Below are 24118 nucleotides of genomic sequence, written 5' to 3' on the forward strand. Positions count from 1 at the left end.
GTAAGAACAGAGACCTCGCTGTAGTTCTTATTTTATGGGCCCTAGATTCTCTGCACAAGTTTGTAGGCTAGAAACTTTGTTAAGCTAATATTTTTATTAATAAGATAACATTTTTTGCTGTATATTTTGTTCCTAAAGACAGTAAAAGCAACACTTGTTCCATAGAGAAAGTGCAGAAAAGTATAAAAAGAAAATTAAAAATTACTTAAAAACTTGCCATTTGGAAGTAATTCTTTGGTCATATTTTGTGGCTTTTTCCCAATTTTATTCACATATATAAAATATATATAAAACAAATTTGAATATTTTGCCATATAAGACACACATTTTATATACTATCTGGTAAATAATAACTTGATATAAATATATTTGTATTATGTAAGTATATTTAATATTTCATAAAACATATTTATGTCCCAAAGTATTTAGATATAAATAAATGTTTATATGATGAAATATAAATGTTTATTACCTATACATCCATATAAACATAAAAATATTTTTCTTATCTTATTTTACTACCTCTGAAGAAATTGCTATTATCATCCCCATTTATTACTATGAAAAATCACAGCTTAGAAATAAGCTACTAGGAGAAAGTCAGGCCCCCATTTAAGTATCTCACTTAAGGGCTTCAATAACAGACCCTGTAAAGATTTAGATTTTATTCTACTTGCACTTGAAAGGCAGTGAAATATTTTGATGAAGAAAGACCTAAAATTATTATATAACATGTTTAGAGATAATAATTTTAAAAGAGCGAAAAAAACAAAACAGCAAAACCACAAAAAACAGGAGTTCTTAACAAATCCACTACAGTAGAGAAAGGGTCAGAGCCTTACAAAGGAAGTGCTAGAGTCCCAGAATCCCATTCGACTACTCTCCTATGCCACAATTCACTGCAAATAAATTCCATGTAATCACAAGCAATCTTTCTAGCAATATTCCAGCGGCATCCTAGCTCCTTCGGTGATAACCACCCAAAAGGTGGGAGGGAGAACAAAACTTGCATTAACCTTCTGAGATAAAAATCTGCATCTCATCCGAAGCTCAAGAGTACCTGAAAGCCACTCACTCTCAGGCCCAAACCCCTAACCTATTGGTCCCCAGCCAGGGACTTGGTTTCATGGAAGACAGTTTTTCCACAGACCAGGGATGTGCGTGGGGTGACGCAAGGCCTGTTTCCTAGCAGGCACTAGGCCGCGGCCCCGGGGTTGGGAACTGGAGCCCTAACCGATAGATTTACCACTGCCTCCCATGCAGGCTGGCTGCCCCAGACTGTGGGCTCCCCCCGAACCTGACAGATGTCCCCTCTGCGCACAAACACTGTCCACAGGAAGGCCCTGTAGCCAGGGTGTTCAAACAACCCAGTAAAGGCGTTCAAACCTCAACAAAACATATAATCCCATAATTTTCAAACAGAATGAAATTCATAACTTCACCTGTAAATGCTTAATCCCATGAGTAGAGGTCTCTGATTTTGTCTATTTATGCATCACATTGTATTATTCTTTGGACTGTTCTATATCTTTTTAATTTCTCAAAAAAATAAATAATCGAATTCCCAGCACCATGTGGGTGTGTGTGTGTGCATGTGTGTGTTTTTGCCAGCCGATGAGTATGTTGCTGGGTGTGTGTGTTGGTGAGGGGATAGCTGTAGCAACAAAGTCAGTTGAGATTTCAATTTTGGCTTCTATTCTTTGACAAGTTTGGCCGGGGTAAGGATGCGGCCTTTGGAGCATTTCGGAACCCCCCAGGACTGCATCAGTCTAAGCTGGAGGGGCCTTGAGAACCGGCCCACAGCGGGGCCCTCGGCAAGACGCTCAGAGGGACCGCTAAGTCCCTTGGCTAACTCCCATGGTTCCCCCATCCACACCCACTACACGGATCGCCTCCATCCCACCCTCCGCAGCCTAGAAAACTCTAGAATCAAAGGCCTTCCTCCGAAAAGGCCCAGCCGGCCGTCCGGAGAGGCAAGTCCTTACCAAAGAGGCCTTCACAGTGAAAGCACCTTCTTCACAGGCCTGCTCACCGCGGTCTGCGCATCAGAGTCGCCGCCAGAAGCCTCACACAAAGGAGGCCTGCGGCTGATGTACTTCCTGTTTTTCAAACTCCTGAGTCACATGTGAGGGCTGGAGGAAGAAGAGGGCCGGCCTCTGAGTAGCCTGAGTGGCTGGGACTCCTTCTAGAACTGCATGACACAGGCAGGTGGTACAGGGGACAGAGCTGGGTCAGAAACCTTGCCAGCCAGCTTTGGTTCTGGCTGGGGGACTGGGTGAGTCATTTACGTTTGGGGCCTCCTTTCCACATTCCAAAATGAGAAAGTTGAACTTGATGATAACTAAGAACCCTCTCTTTTCATATATCAAATATTTTAAAGAATTTTTCTGGATTCATCATTGAGACTTTAATTTTTTTATTCAATAAATATTGATAGGGTACCTCTGAGAGGCCTTGAGATCTGGCCCTCGTCAAGGTTCTCAGTTAGTAGAACTCTGCTGACTCCCACAGCCAAATCTCATGGTTTGCCCAAGGATGATCTCCGTGGCGCCAACGTCACCACATCCCACCTTCAGCAGCCTAAAAATCTCTGAAACCAAAGGCCTTCCTCCCAAAAAATCAGGGTGATCTTACCATAGAGTCAAACCCTGGGGCCCTCACGGGCTCTAGGGATATAACAGTAAACAAAACATACAAAACCCCCTGCCTTAATACTGTGAGTTAGTTGAGATGCCTTCTAATGTTAAGAGTAGGAAAAAAGGCAGGAGGATTGCCTGAGGCTCAGACCAGCCTAAGCAACATAGAGACCCATCTCTTTAGAGGGGAAAAAAAAGTAGGAAAAGAAAATCAAGCATCTCTCTTCTTCGAATCTGCCTTTTTAGTCTATAAGCTTCATGTGGCTTCCATTGCCCTAACTGCCCACCAATCCCCACAAGTAGGATCAGGCTTATAGAATAAGAGTTTGCAGAGGGCAGGGGCCCATCTTATAGCTGAGAGGATTGAATGAAGTATCTGAAAGTGCCTCGTTCACCCTAGAAGGCTAGGAAAAGGTGACCTCATAATATCCATGCCATTATCTGACACTCGATTCTGTCCAGGTAAGTCTTATGGAGAGCACAGCAACAGAATGAAATCCTATTAGTGACTAAATCCAGCCCCAAGAAGTATTCCCCTGCATCTGCCCAGCCTCCATTCCAGCATTTGTACCACCGTTTCGTGACTATTTCCTGTCGAAGGCTGTGAGCCTCATGAGGGTAGGGACTGCGTCTTTCATATCTCTGTCCCCAGGACCTGCCACAGGAACAGCAATGTCTAGAACATACAAGGATTGCCTGCAAACCAACAAGAAATAAAACCTCTGTTGAAGGGCAATGGGTGTGAACACGGAGCTCCCTAATGGGGATACTCAAAGAGCTCAAGTGTGGGAAGGGTGCTCACACACACGAGTAACCTGGACCATGCAAAACAAAGCAGTGAGATGCCCACTTTATCCCTACTGCACTGGCAAAGGTTTGCAAGCAGGATCAACCAAGGATTGGCAGGCAGGACAATGGAAGCCTCATGGAAGCAGGTGAGCAGGGCTCAGTCTGATCAAGTATCAACATACACCACGGCCCACACACCAGCCAAGTTCTTATGCTGCCCTTGGATGGGATTTGTGTAGGGTGTACAACCGGTAACACTGCACAGTGGTTAGAAACTGGGGCCTGGTCGAATAGAGAGAATTTGAAGAGCAGAGTGCTTAGTTTAAAGAAAAAAAAAAACAAAAACTGGGCGAGCTGGCTCACGCCTGGAATCCCAGCACTTTGGGAGGCTGAGATGGGAGGATTACTTGCACCCAGGAGTTGAAGGCTGCATCTAGCTATGATCCTGCTGCTGCACTCCAGCCTAAGCAATAGAGCAAGACCTTGTTGAAATTATAAATAAATAAATAAAAAGTAAGAAACAGGATGAGTAAAATAAAATACAAATAGTATTAATATGGGATAATAAGTGCTAATGCCTACTGATACTTAGTTGGCCAGTCAGTGTCCTAAGTGGTTTACAGGGATTATCTGCTTCAAGCCTCACAACCACCATAGGAGGTGTTTGTTGTTAATCCCACTTAATGGTGAGGACACAGAGGCCCAGAGGAATTACTTACTTGCCCAAGGTCATGGAGGTAAAAAATAGCATGCAAACACAAAGCAAAATTCATTTTGCAAACGTACAGATAAATGCAGGGATCCAAACCAAAGCACTAGACCTGTCTTGGGGAGGGTGGGGAAGGAAGTACCAAAACTTGGGAGGGGAGAAGGCTGCAGGCCTCAGGGGCATCCTGAGCTGGCAGATGATCCACTCGTTAGCCCAGGGACAAGTGAAAAAGAAAATAAACTTAAGTAAAAAAGTTCTCTGGAATCTCCAGACGGGTGCACAGGAGGGAGACTGTGTCTGAGGACAGAAAGTTATCAGAGGAACTGGGAATCCCTCAGCGTGGCAAAGCAGCCAGGCCGGTGGCTGTGGCTCCAGAGAAAGCCCCAGGAGAGCTGGGCTCGGCAGGCCCCAGAGGTGTCCCCAGTCGGGCAGGTCCGAGCTGCCGGGAGTGAGCCAGTGAAGCCACGAATATTTTCGGGTTTCCTGTTAAAGAAGCCACTTGGCATCAGGCACTTACCTGCTTCACCCTTTCCCAGCACCACGACGGCCAGTAAGTCCCCTAAACTACCTCATTCCACATGCTCAAATTCCTAGCTGCTCACACTAGAACAAATCCTAGGAAGCAGATGGGGGAGGGAGGAGGAAACCACCACCAGGAAGGAGCTTTCTTTTACTTTCAGTTGATCACTCCACGGCTCTTCTGCCACCTTCAGTGGACTCACTTCCTGTTGAATTAGCAGTGAATTCAGCGGGGCTTTAACAAATCACAAGAGATAAAAGAAGTAGAATCTGTGAATCTGACCAGAATCTGGTCTTCAGCAAGAGAGAAAGAAAAATCCTCAACAGAAAGAACTAGAGAGCAAACTTTGTTCCTAAGACGGGAGAACACAGATGACTCACTCTAACAGGAAATTTGATATTTAAAGGAACCAATGCCCAATTTCCAACCATTCAGAAGAGGGAGATTGCAGGCAATTCACTGATGTGCAAACTAAGAACCAGGCAGCTGGCCGTGCTTTATTGGAAAGCATTTATACTGACTCCATTTCCCACTATGAGCCCCTGTCTGTGGCAAGCTATATGCCATTCTTCCTTGCAGGGAGTCTGGGGAGAGGAATTTTCCCTCTGCCTTGGTCCAAATCTCAGCACTGAAGCCATGAACAGCCCCTGCCCCTCATCGTATCTCAGGGGCTCTTCTTGGTCAAAGCCAGCCTGTAGCTGAAATGTGGGGAGATTGTGCACAAAAGGGAGGAGGGGTTCTGGCCCAACCCTGAGTAGGGGCAAGGGCACTTGAGCCCCCATCCCTGGCCCCACTCTCGGGTTTAGTGGTACCCAGTGTCCGCAGTGCTGAGCCTGGAACGGTGGGGACACTGAGTTCTGCCCCTTAGGCTGTCCCTGCCACAGGCCCTCCCCTGCTTTCCCCATCTGCCATCCCCTCCCCACCCTCTGCCTCTGTTTCCTGTTTAAATATTTTTAAGGATTTTCTGCCCTTTGGTTTCCACGTCGTGTACATTTTATAACCAAACACCAATAATAATACAATAATGCTGTGTTGCACCCTTTTCATGAACTATCTCATTTCTCACAGCAATGCAGGGGTATCGTTCTCCCGTGTTATGGATGAGGAAACTAAGGCTCAAACAGTCACGTGGATTCAAATTCAGTCCTGTTGGGCCAAAGGCAAAGATTTTTCTACTATGACGCAATAATTCCATTTCCCCAACACTTGGGCTTTGGAATGAACCATGTGGATGGAAGAACAACAAATTTAAACAAAGACAGAGTGACCTGTGCACGAAGGTCAGAAGGTCCTTGGATTCTCTCAGTTGCCTAGCAAAAAGGAGTTGGTCTAATTTAAAGGCACAAGCTAATGCTTATCAAATCATTTGTGTATGCCAGACATAATCACCTACACTGGCTCATTTCAACTTCTAAACAATTCTCAGAAATGGATGCTACTCTTGTTCCCATTTTATGGATGAGGACACTGAGGCTTGGGGAGGTCGAAAGACTTGGCCAAACTCATTCCGCTAGAATGAGGTCTGTTCGTCTGTAAGGTCTTGAGTGGTTCACCACTGTGTAAACATTAGTACACAACCATGAATCTCAACCTTACTGACCTCGGAATTAACTGCGGAGGTTCCCAAAATACCAGCCCTCAGGCTCTAGCTTCAGAATTCCTACCTGAGCAAAATCGTGGGAGATCAAACAGCTCAAGCACTTAGAATAGTGTCTGGGCCTTTGACTGCTTTCAATAAATATTCACTACCATTGTTAGGTAAGTTCACAACACCTGGCTACAAATTATGAAGTCTATGTACAGATAGATGCAGGAACTAAGTTCAGCGTCAATTAGCTAACAAAAGGCAGGGCCAGTGCATGAACTCAGGAGTGTCTGTCTCCAGAGTTTCCACTCTTGGCCCTTGTGCACATCTCACTGCCTGGACCCAGGCCCAGCCTGGCAGAAATAGATGAGTTGCTGGAGGCACACAGGGGGCAGTACTGAGGATGGGATGGGGGTGTCTCAGGGCTTCGACTTCTGCCATTTATAAGGCACTGATCCTAGATTCCCCCAGTCTTACATCTTTTAAAAAGGGAATGTGAATAATTAATAAATGAATCACAAACCTCAAGTTGGTTAAATTCCTATTGTGATCTATAAGGATCATTCTTACTTCATTTGCTCTAACTAGTTTCTCATCCCCCTCTTGAGATATGTCTGTACAATTATTTACAACAAAATTAATAATGGTCTTTATGCAGGGAAACTGGAAGAACCAGAGGTGTTGCCTTACCTGCAGGAACATGGGGCAGCTGGCTCCTGCCCAGTGCAGGGTGAGGACAGCCTGGTGTGACTCATTCTCCAGGTGGTTTCCACCTTCCCGAATCTCAGCTCCCACCTAAGGCCTGTTCCAGAGACTACTGTGTCTATTAGTGTGTCCACTAATCCACTAAAAGCAAGTTGGATCTGTAAGGCTCCCGAAGAAACGCAAAAAAGACTAAACCTAAGCTCAACTGCAGCGCACCCTTCCTATTCATTTGGATTTGAACTACAGGACACTATTCAAAGGTAAATACTGACAGTGAAACAAAAATCTCCTGAATGTGCATGTTCTTTTGTTTGTTGCTTCCTTGTTAAGTTGTATATAACTAACTCATGGGCCAACGTGGTACAGTTTGTGGATTTGACTGGGCCTCTCCTCTCCCTTCTTTGACTCTCTGGCAGCTGACCTTGGCCACTGCCCTGGGCTCTTCCTCCAGAGTGTGGCGAGAGAAGGGAAGAGAGATCACCAATCTAGCTATTTCATCTCGTTGACCTTGTCGGGAGAGGCTCAAAGAGCTGTCTAACAGAAAGCTTTCAGCAGCTGGGATTTCAAGTTGTTTGTTTTTCATTTTGGTATTGAAATGATTAGACAGTCATGGGTATATGTATTAATACAGAGAGGAGTTTACAACTACAACACGTGTATTCTGCAACTTACTGACTGCCAACACCTGTCCTCTCTATTTCTCAAAAGAAACTACTGCAGACAAGAAATCATACCCCTGATCTAGAAAGGAAGAAATAGAGCACTCTTAGGCTCTGATTCCCATACTCATGTCACTGACCTAGCTTTGCCAGAATTTTCTCGAAGGTCTGAACATAGAAGAGATGAGGGTCCTCAATGTTCTTGCTTCACTATGTGCCTGTACCCAAGAAATGGGGTGCCTCAAACCCTAAGGATAAGTGCCAAGTCACTTTTTAAATTTTTTTAATTGTGGTAAAATACATACAACATAAAATTTACCATTGTAACCATGTGGAAGTTACAGTTCAGTGGCATCGGGTACAGTCACACTGTTGTGCAACCGTCACTGCCCCCCAAGAATCACTTCTTGTGGTATAAGAACAGTGCATTCATTAAGCACTGTACAATTTTAGAGCATTTTCTCTACTTTACCTCATTGTATCCTCACTGGTAAATGATTTCTGTTTAAGCAGTGGAAGGGTATATGTCAGATGAAGAGGAAGATGTGAAGGAAATGAAAGTCCAGAAAAGTGAAGCGGCTCAGCTGGGACTAGCAACTGTTTCCTTAAAAAATCAGAAGGTGGGAGGATTATTCCCTGAAATAGATATTTTCCCCATTTTAAAACAATTCACTCCTCACTTTCTGCAAAGGAAATTCATTTTTTTCTCTATAAAAAGAGAATTTCAAGAATATCTGTGGTAGTAACAATTAAAATACATTCAATTTAAGAAAAGAACAATAGTTTTTTTCCTTAAAATGATAAGTGAAGATAACATCACATTCTCAGAAGATGTGTACCCTAGGTTATAAAACTAATTAGTTGTGGTTTACGATGTTATTTCACAAACTTATAGTTCCTGAGGAAATGAGTCATCCCTCACCTGACATGACATGTTATGGGGGATAGATATTCCTTAAGAACTGCCCTTTAAAAAACACAGTTAAGAAAGAAGACAAGCCACAGATCGCAGATCAGGGAAAAATGTTTGCAAAACATATATCTGATAAAGGACTATTACCTAAAATATACAAAACTCAACAATAAAAAAAAACAAACAACTTAAATGAAAAGTAGGCAAGTGATCTGAACAGACACTCCACCAAAAAGACCTATGCATGGTAAATAAGCATATGAAAAGATGTTCAACGTCATATGTCACAAGGGAATTGCAAATTAAAACAACGACGAGATTCCATTACACATCTTCAGAACTGCTAAAATCCAGAACACTGGCAGCACCGAATGCTAGAGAGGATGTAGAGCAGCAGGAGCTCTCATTCATTGCAGGTGGGAATAAAAAATGGTACAGCCACTTTGGAAAACAGTTTGGCAGTTTCCTACAAAGCTAAATATATTCTTACTACACAATCCAGCAAGAGCATTTCTAAGAATTTATCCAAATTAGTTGAAAATTTATGTCCATATAAAGACCTGCATATGAATGTTTATAGCAGCTCTATTCATAATTCATAATCGCCAAAAGTTGGAAGCAAGGCCAGCACAGTGGCTCAAGCCTGTAATCCCAGGACTTTGGGAGGCCAAGGCAAGAGGATCAATTGAAGCCAGGAGTTCAAGGCCAGCCTGAGCAGCATAGGGAGACCCCTGTCTCTACAAAAAATGAGAAAATTTAGCGGGGTGTGGTGGCACACACCTGTAGTCCCAGCTACTCCGAAGGCTGGGGCAGGAAGACCACTTAAGCCCAGGAACTTGAGGTTACACAGTGAGCTATGATGACACCACTGCACTCCAGCTCAGGCAACAGAGAGGGACCTGTCTCAAAAAAAAAAGTTGGAAGCAACGAAGATGCCCTTCAATAAATAAATGGGTAGACTGTGACACATCAAGCGAATGGAATGTTATTCAACAATAAAAATGACAGGGCAAGGTGGCTCACACCTGTAATACTAACACTCTGGGAGGCCGAGGTAGGAGGATCGCTTGAGCTTAGGAGTTCAAGACCAGTCTGAGCAAGAGCAAGACCCTGTCTCTACTAAAAATACAAAAATTAGGCCGGGCGCGGTGGCTCACGCCTGTAATCCTAGCTCTCTGGGAGGCCGAGGCGGGCGGATCGTTTGAGCTCAGGAGTTTGAAACCAGCCTGAGCAAGAGCGAGACCCCCGTCTCTACTAAAAATAGAAAGAAATTAATTGGACAACTAAAAATATATAGAAAAAAAAATAGCCGGCCATGGTGGCGCATGCCTGTAGTCCCAGCTACTTGGGAGGCTGAGGCAGGAGGATCGCCTGAGCCCAGGAATTTGAGGTTGCTGTGAGCTAGGCTGACGCCACGGCACTCACTCTAGCCTGGGCAAAAAAGTGAGATTCTGTCTCAAAAAAAAAAAAAAAGAAAGAAAACCATTCAAAGAACTGAGCTATCAAGCCATGAAAAAACATGCAGGAATCTTAAATGCATATTACTAAGTGAAAGAAAGCAACCTGAAAAAGCTACAGACTGTAAAATTGCAACTATACGACATTCTGAAAAAAAACTTTAGAGACAGTAAAAATATCAGTGGTTGCCAGGGACTCAGTACAGGAAGGGTGAGTAGCGGAAGCACAGGGGACTTTTAGAGAAGTGAAATTATTCCGTATGATATTGTAATGGTGGCTGCATGACATGTATTTGGCAAACCCAATCCAATGTATAACACCAAAATAGCCCCTAATGGAAACTATGGGACTTTAGTTAATAATAATTTATTAATGGGGTTCAGGTCACACTGTCACAAAATATGGCACCTTGGCATATTGACTATTTTAAGCTGAAGGAATTTGCAAAAGCAGCATGTGCAGGAAGGATTTTCTGACCTTCACCAGAAGCAGGTCATAAGACCCTCACGTGAGACAGGAATCTAAACAAACAGGCCGGGCTAAGCTACCCACCATGTACCACACTCACCTCCACCCTGCTCTGGCAGGGTCTCCAGGCCTGTCCACTCTTCATCAAACCTACGTCCAGCTTTGTTTCTTGGGGTCTTCACTTCCTTATGAAGGCTTCCATGTCACATAAAACTTATATTAAATAAATTTGTATACTTTTCTCTTGTTAATCTGTCTTTTGTTACAGAAGGAAAAGATGCTCACCCTCACCTGCAGTATCAGTATTGGTTGGTCACTTGCAACAAGCGCACCACGCTAACAATGCAAGACGTTCACAACAGGGAAATGTGCGGAGGGGAGAAGGATGGGCAGGGGCACGTGGGTGCTCTCTGTACTTTCTGCTCAATTTTTTCGTAAACTTAAAAATGCTTCCTAAAAAAAATCTATTAATTTAAAAGAAGTCTCACAGGTATATTATCTCACTGATAAATGGATAAAGATGACAATAGTAACGGAAGGATGGTCTTTTCAATAAATAATGCCAGATCCATTGGATAGCTGTATAAAAGTAAAATGGACCTCGATTTCCTACCTCCACAAAATTCAAATCCAGATGGATCATAAACCTAAATACGAAAAGGAAGGTGATAAAACTTTTATGAACAACCCTAATACAATGTCTTCGTGATATTGCAGTCAGACGAATCATATGAAAAGGAAGATGTGGAGGAAAGAAAGCTTGGAGGAATGAAGTGACTCAGCCGTGACACGTAGTGGCCACTGGGCCATCAAGGCGAAAGGCTCTTAAACAGGACACAGAAAGTGCTAACCATAAGGGGAGAATGATCAACAGGCAGATTTTAGAATTAAGAGCTTCTTTTCAGAAAAATGATACCATCGAGAGTAGGAAGGCAGGCTGGAGAACAGAACTCTGATACGGAGCGATCTCCGGGATGTGTTGGCAAGTGAACGGGGGTGTTGCAGAAAGAGTGTGTGTGTGTGTGTGTGTGTGTGTGCACGCGTACACACACACACACACACACATATATCTATATAGGGTTATTGATTTTGTTCCAGCATAAAGCAGTGAAGGAAACCGGAAAAAATCTAGCTCTCTTGATGTGATTCAGTTTGATTTTTCCTTCTATTAAAATGAGGGGAACATCCAGTTCTGAGACACAGTGGCACAGATTCACTTTTCCCTTCTCCCCTCTAAGTACACCTAAATGTTGGGAAAATTCAACAGACAGCCACACAACAACTCTGAGAGGTGGAAACACGAAGGCAGGCCATCTAGGGACCTGGAGACAAGAACAACACCTGTTTTGTGCCCTGGGCTGTCTTTTAGTTCCCACATATGCCAGACTGAAAACTAAAGAGGCCTACAAACAAGAACTGACAACAAGCCTAGATTCAAAAGAACAAATAAGGCAAAACGACAAAAAAGAAAAGCCTGCTGTCTCTGGCCAAAGGACCAGGAAAGGGGCAGCCTGGCAGGGAGATGCTTGCGATTCACACCTGGGCAGTGACGGCTGATCTGCCTCTGCAGCAGTGTTAGCAGGACCCACCTGGAGCCCATGTCTCACTCCGCACCCGGAGCAGGGGCAGGCTATCCGATTGGTCCCCTGCGTCTCCAATGAGGAAGTGGAAGAGCAGATGATGACATTGTAACCAAACTCAAATTTCTTGGTTTGTGCGTGCTGCTCTTGCTGTTTATCAAGTCCAGTCAAGCCTCTTCATGAGGTCAGGTCACTCAGTCAGCAACACAGTCTTAACTGGCAGATTCCCAGGCACAGAAGGCCCCTGTTAATGATCCCAGATTTGGGGCCCAAGCCACACATCAATGGGCCAAATCATGGGACATAAAATGAAGACTCTATGCCCTGTTTCATGCCCAAGCGGCAGGGGTGCTTGAGTGTTTCAGTGGACACAGGACAGGGTAAAGTGACTGATGGCAGGGGATGAAATAGCCCTGGCCTGCACCATGGTCTCAGTGCTGCAATTCCTGGAAAGGCGGTTGTCATTTGCACTATGTGTTTCATCAGGCTGCCCGCCCCCTGCTGTCGATTGCACAGCCTCAGTCTCCACTAGGAACCCTGCAGGGGCCCTCGGTCCCTTTCAATCTCTTTCTGAAAACTCAGATGAGAGACTAGAATAGCTATTAAACAACAAGGGGTGGGGACAGTAACCCCCTTCATCATCTATCTCCTTGGTGCAGAGCATGGGGGCTTGCCCACAAGGACTTCAAAGATCAGCTGTTTGCAGATGCACCTCCTCCACCTTCTGCCCCCAATCCTGTGGTGTCATCGTTGGAGTCTGGGCTTCCACCACCAGGCATGCCTCCTCCTGGCTTCTTCCCACCCCCAGTGCCACCTCCTGGAGCCCTGCCACCTGGGATATCCCCAGCCATGCTCCCACTACCTAGGCCTCCTGGGGCTGGAGGACATGGCCCCCCATCAGAAGGAATCCCAGGGGCCAGGACATTGGTCATGGACATTCACATCCTCACCCATTTCCACCAGGTGGGATGCCCCATCCAGGGATGTCTCAGATGCAGCTGGCACACCATGGCTCTCATGGATCAGGACACCCCCATGCAGGGCCCCCAGGCTTTGGGGGATAGCCACCGCCTAGACCACCACCTGGAATGCCTCATCCTGGACCTCCTCCAATGGGCATGCCCCCCTCCCCAAGGGCCTCCATTTGGATCTCCTATGGGTCATCCAGGTCCTATGCCTCCACACGGTATGCATGGATCTCCTCCACTGATGCCCCCTCATGGATACACTGGCCCTCCACGAACCCCACCCTATGGCTACCAGCAGGGACCCCTCCCTCCACCCAGACCAACTCCCCGGCCCCCAGTTCCCCCTCGTGGCTCTCTTTGGGGCCCTCTCCCTCAGAAAATTTGCATTCTCCTTCTTGTTATATCCTCCGAATATCTTTTTGAGTCCTTGGACCAGTCAGAGTGGGCTAAGGCACTAATCCCTTATGGCCCCACCCCTCTTAATGTAATTTTTTCCCACAGGATGTATTTCTTTTTTTTTTTTTCAGTGTTGGTCCTAAGTGTTTTGCAAATGCCCAGAGAAAATAAAATTAAACTCCTTGTTTAAAAAAAGAAAAAAAAAGACCATCAACTTGAGACTTCTCACTCAACATTATCCTTAAGGTGGCCCTGTCACTTTGCCCTGGTTATTCCCATGGGGTGGATATCAATGGATAGAAAAGAAACTTTTGCTGAGTCACAGGGGATCCAAGCCAGATTGGAGTTCACCTCCCTGGAGGATGGATGGAAGGTGCTACCCTTGCCCATGTCATGGTCTGTGGGGAAAATTCCCCCCAGAACCAATAGGGCCTGAGCACATTCGGAACTGTGAGCCAGGGTACAGGGGCGGGGGGAGGGTGGGAATCTAATCCTCCTGCCCTCTCTCCTACAGAGTAGCCTATAGTCACCAAATTCATTGCTGTGCCCATCCCAGGCAGTTACCACTGCTCTGTGTCCCCACAGATAAACATCTGATTGCTGGGCCCACTGAATACTGCAAACAAACATTTCTCTAAACATGGACTTTTCTGGTACCTAAGCTACCCCTACTGTATCAGTCTGCACGCAATGCAACGCTAGACTGGACTGTGACACAGCAGGAGCAGACACCTTCCCACATGTCAGCTTGCTGCTACCCAAGCTGGGGGCAACTGGAACATCTGGGGAAAGGCAGGCGACCTGCTCTCAGGGCTGTTTTGGCCCAGCAGTGAAGGCTCCCCTCCCCTGCACTTGCCACCACCTCACATGGACTTTTCAATTCTACTCGAGGACTTTGCCCGCCAGGAGGGACTTCTGGTTGGTTGACCCCCATAGTAATAAATTACACTCTCAGCACTATGTGTGTCTCCTTGCAGTATTTTTCTTATAAAAACCATGGCTTCACCTGCTTTCCACCTACCAGTGTAATATGCACCTATGGGGCACTAATAAGAGATATCCAAATACCCAAATAGCCCCTCTTATTGAGCAAATCGCCCTGTACCAAGTAAGACGGGAACTCCGAAACTGGGCAGACCCCAGATACTTGGGATAATTGCCAGGTGACATTACCGACTCTCTGCTCACACATACACTCCAGGCAATTATGCCCACTGTTGGGGTCATTCAATCAGAAAGCTTGTGCACAACCTGTTTTTGACCCTCGCTGAGGTCATTAATGGTACTACTCCAGGCTTGGAGGCACAAGAGGCGAGCCTCCATTCTTGGCCCAAGTGGCATTGGATAACTGCGTAGCTCCTGACTTCACGGTCGCCAAGGAGAGGTCTATGCAACTTGCAACACCTGGTGATTCACCTGGATCAATGAGACCGGTGAAGTAGAACAGTTCTTCATCAGGCTTAGAAAAACAGCCCCTGATCTCTCTCAACATCTACCTTCTTAACAAATCTCTAAGTGTTAAAGGAGCTCAGGGAATTTCACCCCAAAATATGACTCCTTGGTGTAAAGAGTATTTTGAATTAAAGGCCCATAAAGACCAACAGGCCTTGGATGGGGCTTTCCCTCTAACTGTGTAAAACTAGACAGAGCCATCAAGAAAGACAATTGTCTTTCCTTCCCCTTCCTGTTATCTCTATATCTATTGCAGGAAAGATTAACAAATGCGACCAGAACTAGCCCAACTCATTTCAAAAATAATACCTGTCAGGTTAATTTAATTTCCAAAAAGAATCATTTACAAGTCAATTCTCCGCCAATCCATTCTTTCTCCCAAGTATCTATTCATCTTCCCTAGTAAATATTTATTGCCCCTCAGCAGAATTACCTATATTCCTCATCTCCATTTCCCCTTTAAAATGAGGGTACAGAAGCTTCCGGACCCCATTGAGATACTGGGTAATCACTCTGTGATTTTCCCTGTGCATGCAGTACATAAATTTGTAATCTCTTTCTCTTACTAAACTGCCTTATTGTGAGTTGATCTTTCAGTGAACCTTTCAGGACTAAGAGGAAGTTTCCCTTCCCCAGAGAGTGTCAATGCAATATTGTTAATTTTAGGCACAATGTTGTACAGCAGATCTCCAGAAATTACTCATCTTGCTTAACTGAAACTTTATGCTCCTGGATCAGTAACTCTCCTTTCCCCCCACTCCCCAGCCCCTGACAATCACCATTTCACTCTTTGATTCTATGAATTTGATTATTTTAAAAATCATATATAAGTGCAATCATGTAATATTTGTCTTTCTGTGACTGGCTTATTTCACTTAGCATAATGTCCTCATGATTCATCCATGTTGTCACATATTACAGAATTTCCTTCTTTTTTAAGGCTGAATAATGTTCCATTATATGTACATGCCATATTTTCTTTATCCATTCATCTGTCTATGCACATTTTAGGTTGTTTGCACATCTTGGCTACTGTGAAAAGTGCTGCTATGTACATGGGAGTGTACTATATTTAGAAATCAGGAAGTACGATGCCTCTAGTTTTGTACTACCTCAAGATTGATTAGCGATTTTTTGTGGTTCCATATAAATTTTAGAGTGCTTTTTCTGTTTAAGAAATGCCTTGGGATTTTAATAGTGATTGCACTAAATCTGTAGATTGCTTTAGGTAGAATTGTAATAGACTGAATGTTTGTGTGTTGTTTATATTGAAACCTAATCCCCAATGTGATGGTATTTGGAGGTGGGACTTTTGGGAGGTGATTAGGTCATGAAGATGGACCCCTCCTGAATAAGATCAGTGCCTTATAAAAGAGACCCCAGTGAGCTTCATCACCCTTCTACCATGTGAGGACACATCTAAGAGACGGCCATCTGTAAACCAGGAAGCAAGCCCTCACTAGACACCAAATCTCCTGGTGCCTTGATTTTGGACTTTCCAGCCTTCAGGATTGGGAAAATAAATTTCTGTTATTTGTAAGCCACCTAGCTTATGGAATTCTGTTTTGGCAGTTAAAATGGACTAAGGCATTATATTATATATGCATTGATTTATTTCTGGACTTTCTATTCTGTTCCAATGTTTCATGAGTTTGTCTTTATGCTAGTAAAGACTACCAGCATAGTAGTCTTGATTATGGTAGCTTGTAATATATTTCGAAACATAATGAAGGCCTTATATGAAAAGGGAACAGTTAACATGATACTCAATGGTGAGAAAATTTTCATAGATGGACTTTATATGTTGAGGTAATTTCCTTCTATTCCTAGTTTGTTAATAGTTTTTATTATGAAAGGGTGTTGAATGTTGTCCAGTGCTTTCTTTGCATCTATTGAGGTGATCATGTGATTTTTGTATCCTTTGTTCTATTCATGTGATGTTTCACATTAACTGATTTTTGTATATTAAACCATCCTCGCATCCCAGGGATGAATCTCACTTGTTCGTGATGTATGATCCTTTTAATGTGCTGTTAAATTTGATTTGCAAGTATTCTGTTGAGGATTTTTGCATCTATATTCATCAGGGATATTGGCCTGTAGTTTCTTTTCCTGTGGTGACTTTGGCTTTGGTATCAGGGTAATGCTGGCTGTATTTAATGAATTTGGAAGTATTCCCTCCTCTTCAACTTTTGGAAAGAGTTTGGGAAGGACTGGCATTAATGTTTCTTTAAATGTTTGGGAGAATTCACCAGTGAAGCCATCTGGTCCTGGGCTTTCCTTTGTTTGAAAATTTGTGATTGCTTATTAAAACTCCATATTAGTCATAGGTCTATTCAGATTTTCTATTTATTCATGATTCAGTCATGGCAGGTTGTATGTTTTTAGGAGTTTATGCAATTCTTCTAGGTTATCCAGTTTGTTGGCATGTAATTGTTCATAGTAGTCTCATGATCCTTTTTATTTCTGAGGTCAGCTGGGATATCTCCTCCTTCATTTCTGATTTTGTTTGAGTCTTCTCTCTTTATTTTCTTAGTCTAGCTAAAGATTTGTCAATTTTGTTTATCTTTTCAAAAAACCAACTCTTAGTTTTGTTAATTTTTTCTATTGTTTTTCTATTCTCTATTTTGTTTATTTCTGCTCTAATCTTTGTTATTTTCTTCCTTCTGCTAACTTTGGGCTCAGTAATTGCTGTTGATCTTTTTCTTATATTTATTCTCTCCTTGAGGTACAAAGTTAGGTTGTTTATTTGAGCTCTTTCTTCTTTTTTACTGTAGATATTTATTGCAATAAACTTCCCTCTTCGTACTGATTTTACTGCATCCCATAAGTTTTGGTATGTTGTGTTTTCATTTTCATTTGACTCAAAGTTATTTTCTAATTTCCTCTTTGGTGTTTTTTACCTAATTGTTGTTCTTCAAGAGTGTGTTGTTTAATTTCCACATGTGTGAATTTTCCATCTTTCCTTCTGCCATTGGTTTTTAGTTTCATTCCATTGTGGTCAGAAAAGATACTTGGCATGATTTCAATTTCTTAAATTTGTGAAGACTTATTTTGTGACCTCATATGTGATCTATCTTGGAGAGAGTTCCGTGTATACCTGAGAAAAAGTGTATTCTGCTATGGTAGGGTGGAATGTTCTGTATATTGTTGTTAGGTCCATTTGGTCTATAATGTTGCTAAGTCCTCTGTTTCCTTATTGACCTTCTGTCTGAATGTTCTATCCATTATTTAAAGTGGGGCATTGAAGTCTTCTGCTGTTTTTGTATCGCTGTTTATTTCTTCTGTCAATGTTTGTTTCATACACTTGGATGCTCTGATGTTGAGTGCATATAATTGCTATATCTTCATGGTAGATTGATCCTTTTGTCATTAGATAATGGACTTCTATGCCTCTTGTGGTAGTTTATGACTTAAAGTCCATTTTGTCTGATATAAATATAACCACTCCTGCTCTTTTAGTTACCATCTTTTTCCATTCCAGACAGGAGGCAACATTATATTTCTGCTCTTCTAAAGGGGAATGATCCTAATGTTTTCCTGAAAGTAGGTGGGAAAGGAAAAGACAGAAAAATAACAGAAAATATGAGGTGATAAATGGACCTTAGAATTCTTTTCTGTCCTTGAAGACAATGGGCCCTGGAGGAAAAGAGTGTTCATGGGTCAAATCTGCATCCATGCATAGAATTGGCTCTGTCTGGCTTGTGAGACATTTAGGTCTAGGCCTTACCTTCCACATGCTAGAAATGGGCCTGTCTGCAGGAACTTGGTTGCTTCGGGAATAGCTATGAACTAATTTGAGCTTGCTCATTTATAGACTCACCTCCAAGGCGGGGAAGGGGGACAATGAACAGTTAACTAGAAGGGATCCTAAGTCCCCAAAATACTCCGAAAGTAGGAACTCGCTAGTGTTGGAAAGAAGGGCAAAAGAGAGCCAGGTTTGAGGAACTTGGTGTGGCTAATCGATAGACGTCTGCTGGCCCACACTGCATTAGAAGCCGCCAGAGACAACATCAAAATCTTCACAGTTCTGCTGCAGTATGAGCTCCCCAGGAGCAAGCTCCAGGAAGCTCGAGGTCAGGACTGCCCATCACCGCTGGTGCCTCAACCAGGGGTATTCCCTTGCTTGAAACCAGTGAAAATTGTCCAGCTGGAGGGGAAGGAAACCAAGAAAAAGCAAATTAACCGAAAGCACAATCAATCCAAGATACCTGAGAATTGAGGAGAAACATTTTAGAAAAGTAAGCTGATAAGTATCTATACAACCTCTAAAAATGTTGGTTATTAACCAAAAAGTAAAAATCAAATCCAGTAACAATAAAAAATCCCAGAAATTAGATGAAGATACCCAATAGTTGAGGAAAAACGCACTTCAGAAGAGTAAAGAGAATAAAAGTTTCATTGTCACCTGGGCTGGGAGCAGGAGTGAATATTCTCTGAAATGATCTCATTGGTTAACCTTTAGAAAATGTAAATGACATCCCATATAGTCAAGGCATATTTCTTGAAACACTGCAAGTTCCCCAATTCTTCCAAAAGACACTCCAGGCCTTCTCAGGGCTCTTTTCTGGGTCATCTCAATTCCAGCTGAGCTTTAGGTCCCTGGCAACACCATGCTGTTCCCTCACCCTTTGCTCTTTTGCCCCCGTGCTATTTGTTGCTGCAGCTTGGAACACTCTCTTCACTTTGACACCTCCAAAGTGCAAATCCACAGAACACTGTTACTTCCCCCAGGAAGCTCACCCTGACTGCTCCAGCCTAGAGTATCGCTTTTGTCCAAGTTCTTCTTGCACATTCGCCAGAAACCTACAGCTGCTCTTCATTTTCCAACAAGCTGTTCTTAAAGTTTATGTCAAGGTTGTTTGATGTGATTGCAAAATGCCTCTTCCCATTGTTCCCCGGGGTGGCCTTTAACTCATGTCACACCTGACATCTAAGGCTGTTGCTTGGTCATTACACAAAACTAGCCCACAAACAGCTTTGGCACAGAGACCAAAGACCACTACTCTCAACTTTCACTTCTGTCTTTCTGGGCCAGGACGAAGGCAGGAGACACAGAACCAGCCATTGATGCACAGGTAAATAAATGACTTTACCAACCAGGATGTTGTCTTGGGGGGAGTATGTGCTTGGGAAAAGAAATGAGACCCTTGATTTGGAGAAAAAAAGAAGAAATGGGGAAAAAAACTCTCTAAGTATCAAAATGGTTCATCAAGCTGTACATTTATGGCTTTTTTGGTAAAGAATTTTTCAGTATTTATGTAAAAATTTTACTATAAATTTTACATTCAAAAAAGCAACATAACTCAGTCCAGTCTTCTGGTTTTCTATTTTTCCTACTAGTCTTGCTACATGTTTTCATAAAGACAGAGAAGGGGCCAGGTGCAGTGGCCCATGCCTGTAATCCTAGCGCTTTGGGGGGATGAGGCAGAGGATCACTCAAGCCCACGAGTTTGAGGTTGCAGCGAGCTCTCATGAGGTCATTACGGTCTAGCCCAGCCAACAGAGCAAGACCCTATCTGAAATAAATAAATAAATAATGATCACACTGGCAAAAAGAAATCTAGACACACTAAAAGATTTTGATAAAGAGAATCGAAGACTAAAGATTTAAGTGGGGGGTAAAAATAATTTGACAGTGTTCCTCAGTTAAATTTATTCTTCAGTTGAAAAGTTATGTCACACCACTCTTCTTGTGTGATTGCTTGTTTGTCTGTTTGTTTGTTTGGTATTGTTTTGCACTGTAATTCAGAGGATATAATGTGTCCTGAAAGAGACCCAGGAAAGCCTTCCGGATTTATTTATTTTCTTTATCCCCTTACCTCTACTCCCCACATTTCTTCGTTCACCGCCTGATAGACGTGCCTTCCAGAATAGAAGTTCAGTAGCTGGTTTTAGTATCTTTGCCACATGAAGAAGAGCCTGGGAGTTGTTGAAAACGCCAAGGCCCCACAGTGCTGTTTAGGCTGGTTGCAAACAGACATTTCTCCCCTCAGAATTCCTTTCTGTTATCCGGTAATTAAAACTCAGAGTTTGTTTGTCATAAATGTCCTCATTCTGCTCCCATTTGCTTGCATTTATTAGCCAAATATGCCAGTTTATTATGTATTTCAAAATGGCCTCAGTTAATTCAGGAAAAAAAAAATCTGCTATTTGAGTCTGAGACCCCTTGGCTGGGGCACACAGTTGTTCTCTGAGCCTCTTACCAAATAAGACGGGGTCTCCCTCACCTCTCCTGCGCCTCAGCCGCCCACCCGCCTGCCGTCCCCAGTATAGATGCTCCAGTCAAATCAGACACAGGGAACCCTTCCAGATCCATCCCCTCTCCAACCCACACAGACAATTAAATCTTAGGGACTTGGTTCAACATTTTGATCATTAAAATTTTTACAAAAATATTATGTATTCACCTCAAATAATTTTGAAATGCCAAAAGCATAATAGAAAATATAATATTCAGCAGCAATCTCCTTTACCCATAGGCATCACTTTGTGCGTGTGTAGCAATTATTGGATCACAATGTGTATAGAGTTTTGTGTCGTCTTTCTCCCTGGCTTTCACCCCAGCCTCATTTCTCTCTCTACCCTCCTTTAAAGACTAGGCCTGAGCCCGTCCTCGGTCCTTCTGTCACCTGCCTGAGCCCCATCTGTTTGACCTGATCAGAAAAATTTTCAATAGAATTGTCATGTTGACTTGCTGCCCTCTGGTGGGGGTTTTTTAAGACGTTTACAAACACTGTGGAATTCACTCTGGCAATGACCACTGACATAAAAATACCTGTGGTTCTTGGATATAATTCTCCCTCTGGGAGGATCAGATATCTGATTTCATGGGGACAGGAATTTGTTATTGGCCTGGACAACAGAAAAATGTCTGGAAAATCCCCGAGTATTTGGAAACTAAATAACACACTTCTAAAGAATCCAGAAATCAAAAAAATCAGAAGAAAATTAAGTCATCTTTTGAACTGAATTGAAAACAAAACATATGAAAATTTGTGGGATGCCACTAAAGCAGTACCTGTGGGGCAATTTATAGCACTAAAAAGAGCTTATAAGTGCAGGGGATGGGAGGGGCAGGACAGGATTCAAGGGGCATAAGGACTATTTTGGAGGTCATAAATGTGTCCATTATCCTCACTGTGGAGACAGTTTCACAGGTATATATATAGTCATGCATCACTTAATGACGGGCATGTTCTGAGAAATGCATTGTTAGGCGATTTTGTCATGCAAACATCCCAGAGTGCACTTACACAAACCTAGGTGGTAGAGCCCACTACACGCCTAGGCTATGTGGAATAGCCTATTGTTCCTGGGCTACAAACCTGTACAGCATGTTACGGTACTGAGTACTGTAGGCACTTGTAACACAATGGTAAGTATCTGTGTGTCTAAACATATCTAAATACAGACTAGGTACAGTAAATATACAGTATTATAATCTTATGAAACCACCATAGTATATGCAGTCTGTCATTGTCCAAAACATTGTTAGACAGCACATGACTATATATGTGTGTATGTGTGTCATTTATATGTCATACATATGTCGAATCTTATCAAATCATACACTTTAAGTGCATGCCACTTGTTGTATATCAATTGTGACTCAGCAAAGCTGTTTTTTGTTTTTTTTTTTTGAGACAGAGTCTCACTGTGTTGCCCGGGCTAGAGTGCTGTGGCATCATCCTAGCTCACAGCAACCTCACACTCCTGGGCTTAAGCGATCCTCCTGCCTCAGCCTCCCGAGTAGCTGGGACTACAGGCATGCGCCACCATGCCCGGCTAATTTTTTCTATATATTTTTAGTTGTCCAATTCATTTCTTTCTAATTTTAGTAGAGACGGGGTCTCGCTCTTGCTCAGGCTGGTCTCGAACTCCTGAGCTCAAACAATCCGCCCACCTGGGCCTCCCAGAGAGCTAGGATTACAGGCGTGAGCCACCGCGCCCAGCCAGCAAAGCTGCTTTAAAGAGACATGTGCCTAGTGGCCACACTATTGGGCAGTACCGTTCAACTATTGGGCAACCATTAAAAGAATACTTAAAAAATGCATAATTAACAAGCTAATAAAGAGGTAAGATAAATTTTTAAAAATTATTTAATTCACCTAAAAGAAGTCAAGAAAGTAGAGAAAAGCAAACTGATGCCATAAATAGAAAACAACTAGAGTTAGTAGATTGAGGCCCAATTATATCAATAATTACATTAAATGAAAATGGACTAAATACTATAATTTTAAGAAAAAGTCTTACCAGAGTATTTTTTTTTAAATAGCTGAATAATACACCACATACAGCAGACATATTTCAAATGTAAAGACACTGAAACACTTAAAGTATAAGGATGGAAAAACATGTACCAAGCGATATCATTATATGAATCTCACACAAAGTAGACACAAAGCAAAAATGATGAGAATTAAAATAAGAAAAAGACAATCATAGTGTGAGATATGTATGTGCCTCTCCTGGTAACTGATAAGACAGAGAGAAAAGCAGTAGAGCTACAGAAGATTTGAACAACACAATTAAAGACCTTGACCTAAATGACATAAGATGGATTAATCAAGAGACAAAAGTATAAGTATGTTGCACACAGTTTGAGATATAATAAAGATTTATTAATATTAGTGAGGACAGTGTATGGCCCTAATGTAAGAGAATTATAAGAAGAATAACTTTTCACTATGTGATTATTCGCTGTTGTTTAGTGTTTTCCATGCATCACTCTGCACCCCCTGCAGTTCCTCCACAGTTGTGGGGTCCCACAATGCAGAAGAACAATGCATTAGCTCACAGCACAGGTCTGGAGAACATGGCTAAATGCTGCCCCTCCACACATACTCAGTCTGCAGGGAGCAATCAGAGACTAATAACCAAAGGAAGGTGGAGAGGTCCCAATGGGCACCTGCCCCAGTCAGCCCACTGGTGTCTGGGCAGAGCATGGGAGTGGCGTGAACCATTCCTCTTCCCCCAAAACCTCCTCTGCAAATTCCAGGCGTACCTCAATATTCCTGAAATCTGGGTGCTCAGGCTGCTGACGCCCCAGCCCACATGGCCTAAAAGCGGATGCGCCAGGCTGTTCCTGGAAGGTAGGAGGAATGGTGCTCAGTAGAAGCCAATGTCAGCACCTCTGGCTGGGCCCTCCCTTTATGGACGTTTTTTTTTTGTTTTTTAGGGGGGACAGAGTCTCACTCTGTTGCCTGGGCTAGAGTGCTGTGGCGTCAGCCTAGCTCACAGCAACCTCAAACTCCTGGGCTCAAGCAATCCTCCTGCC

General features: G+C 43.2%; 1 protein-coding gene and 1 pseudogene across 2 annotated transcripts in view; one reads left to right on the forward strand and one right to left on the reverse strand.

Moving 5' to 3' along the window:
* The window catches only part of CASP8 (caspase 8, apoptosis-related cysteine peptidase), a 29401-nt gene extending 24415 nt beyond the window's left edge, over positions 1 to 4986 (reverse strand). Inside the window, exon 1 of one of the 2 annotated variants that reach the window (XM_012655734.1) lies at positions 4652 to 4986. The gene's annotated coding sequence lies outside the window, so the exon portion shown is untranslated. Of the gene's footprint in view, positions 1 to 1985; positions 2075 to 4651 lie in introns of those variants that run through there. The other variant, XM_012655743.1, reaches the window with a different exon arrangement.
* A 3141-nt stretch (positions 4987 to 8127) lies between these two features.
* LOC105818976 lies at positions 8128 to 19060 on the forward strand (annotated as a pseudogene).
* Positions 19061 to 24118: the final 5058 nt, after the last annotated feature.

Source organism: Propithecus coquereli, unplaced genomic scaffold (genome assembly GCF_000956105.1).
Source record: "Propithecus coquereli isolate 6110/MARCELLA unplaced genomic scaffold, Pcoq_1.0 Scaffold113, whole genome shotgun sequence".
Classification (NCBI taxonomy): Eukaryota; Metazoa; Chordata; class Mammalia; order Primates; family Indriidae; genus Propithecus; species Propithecus coquereli.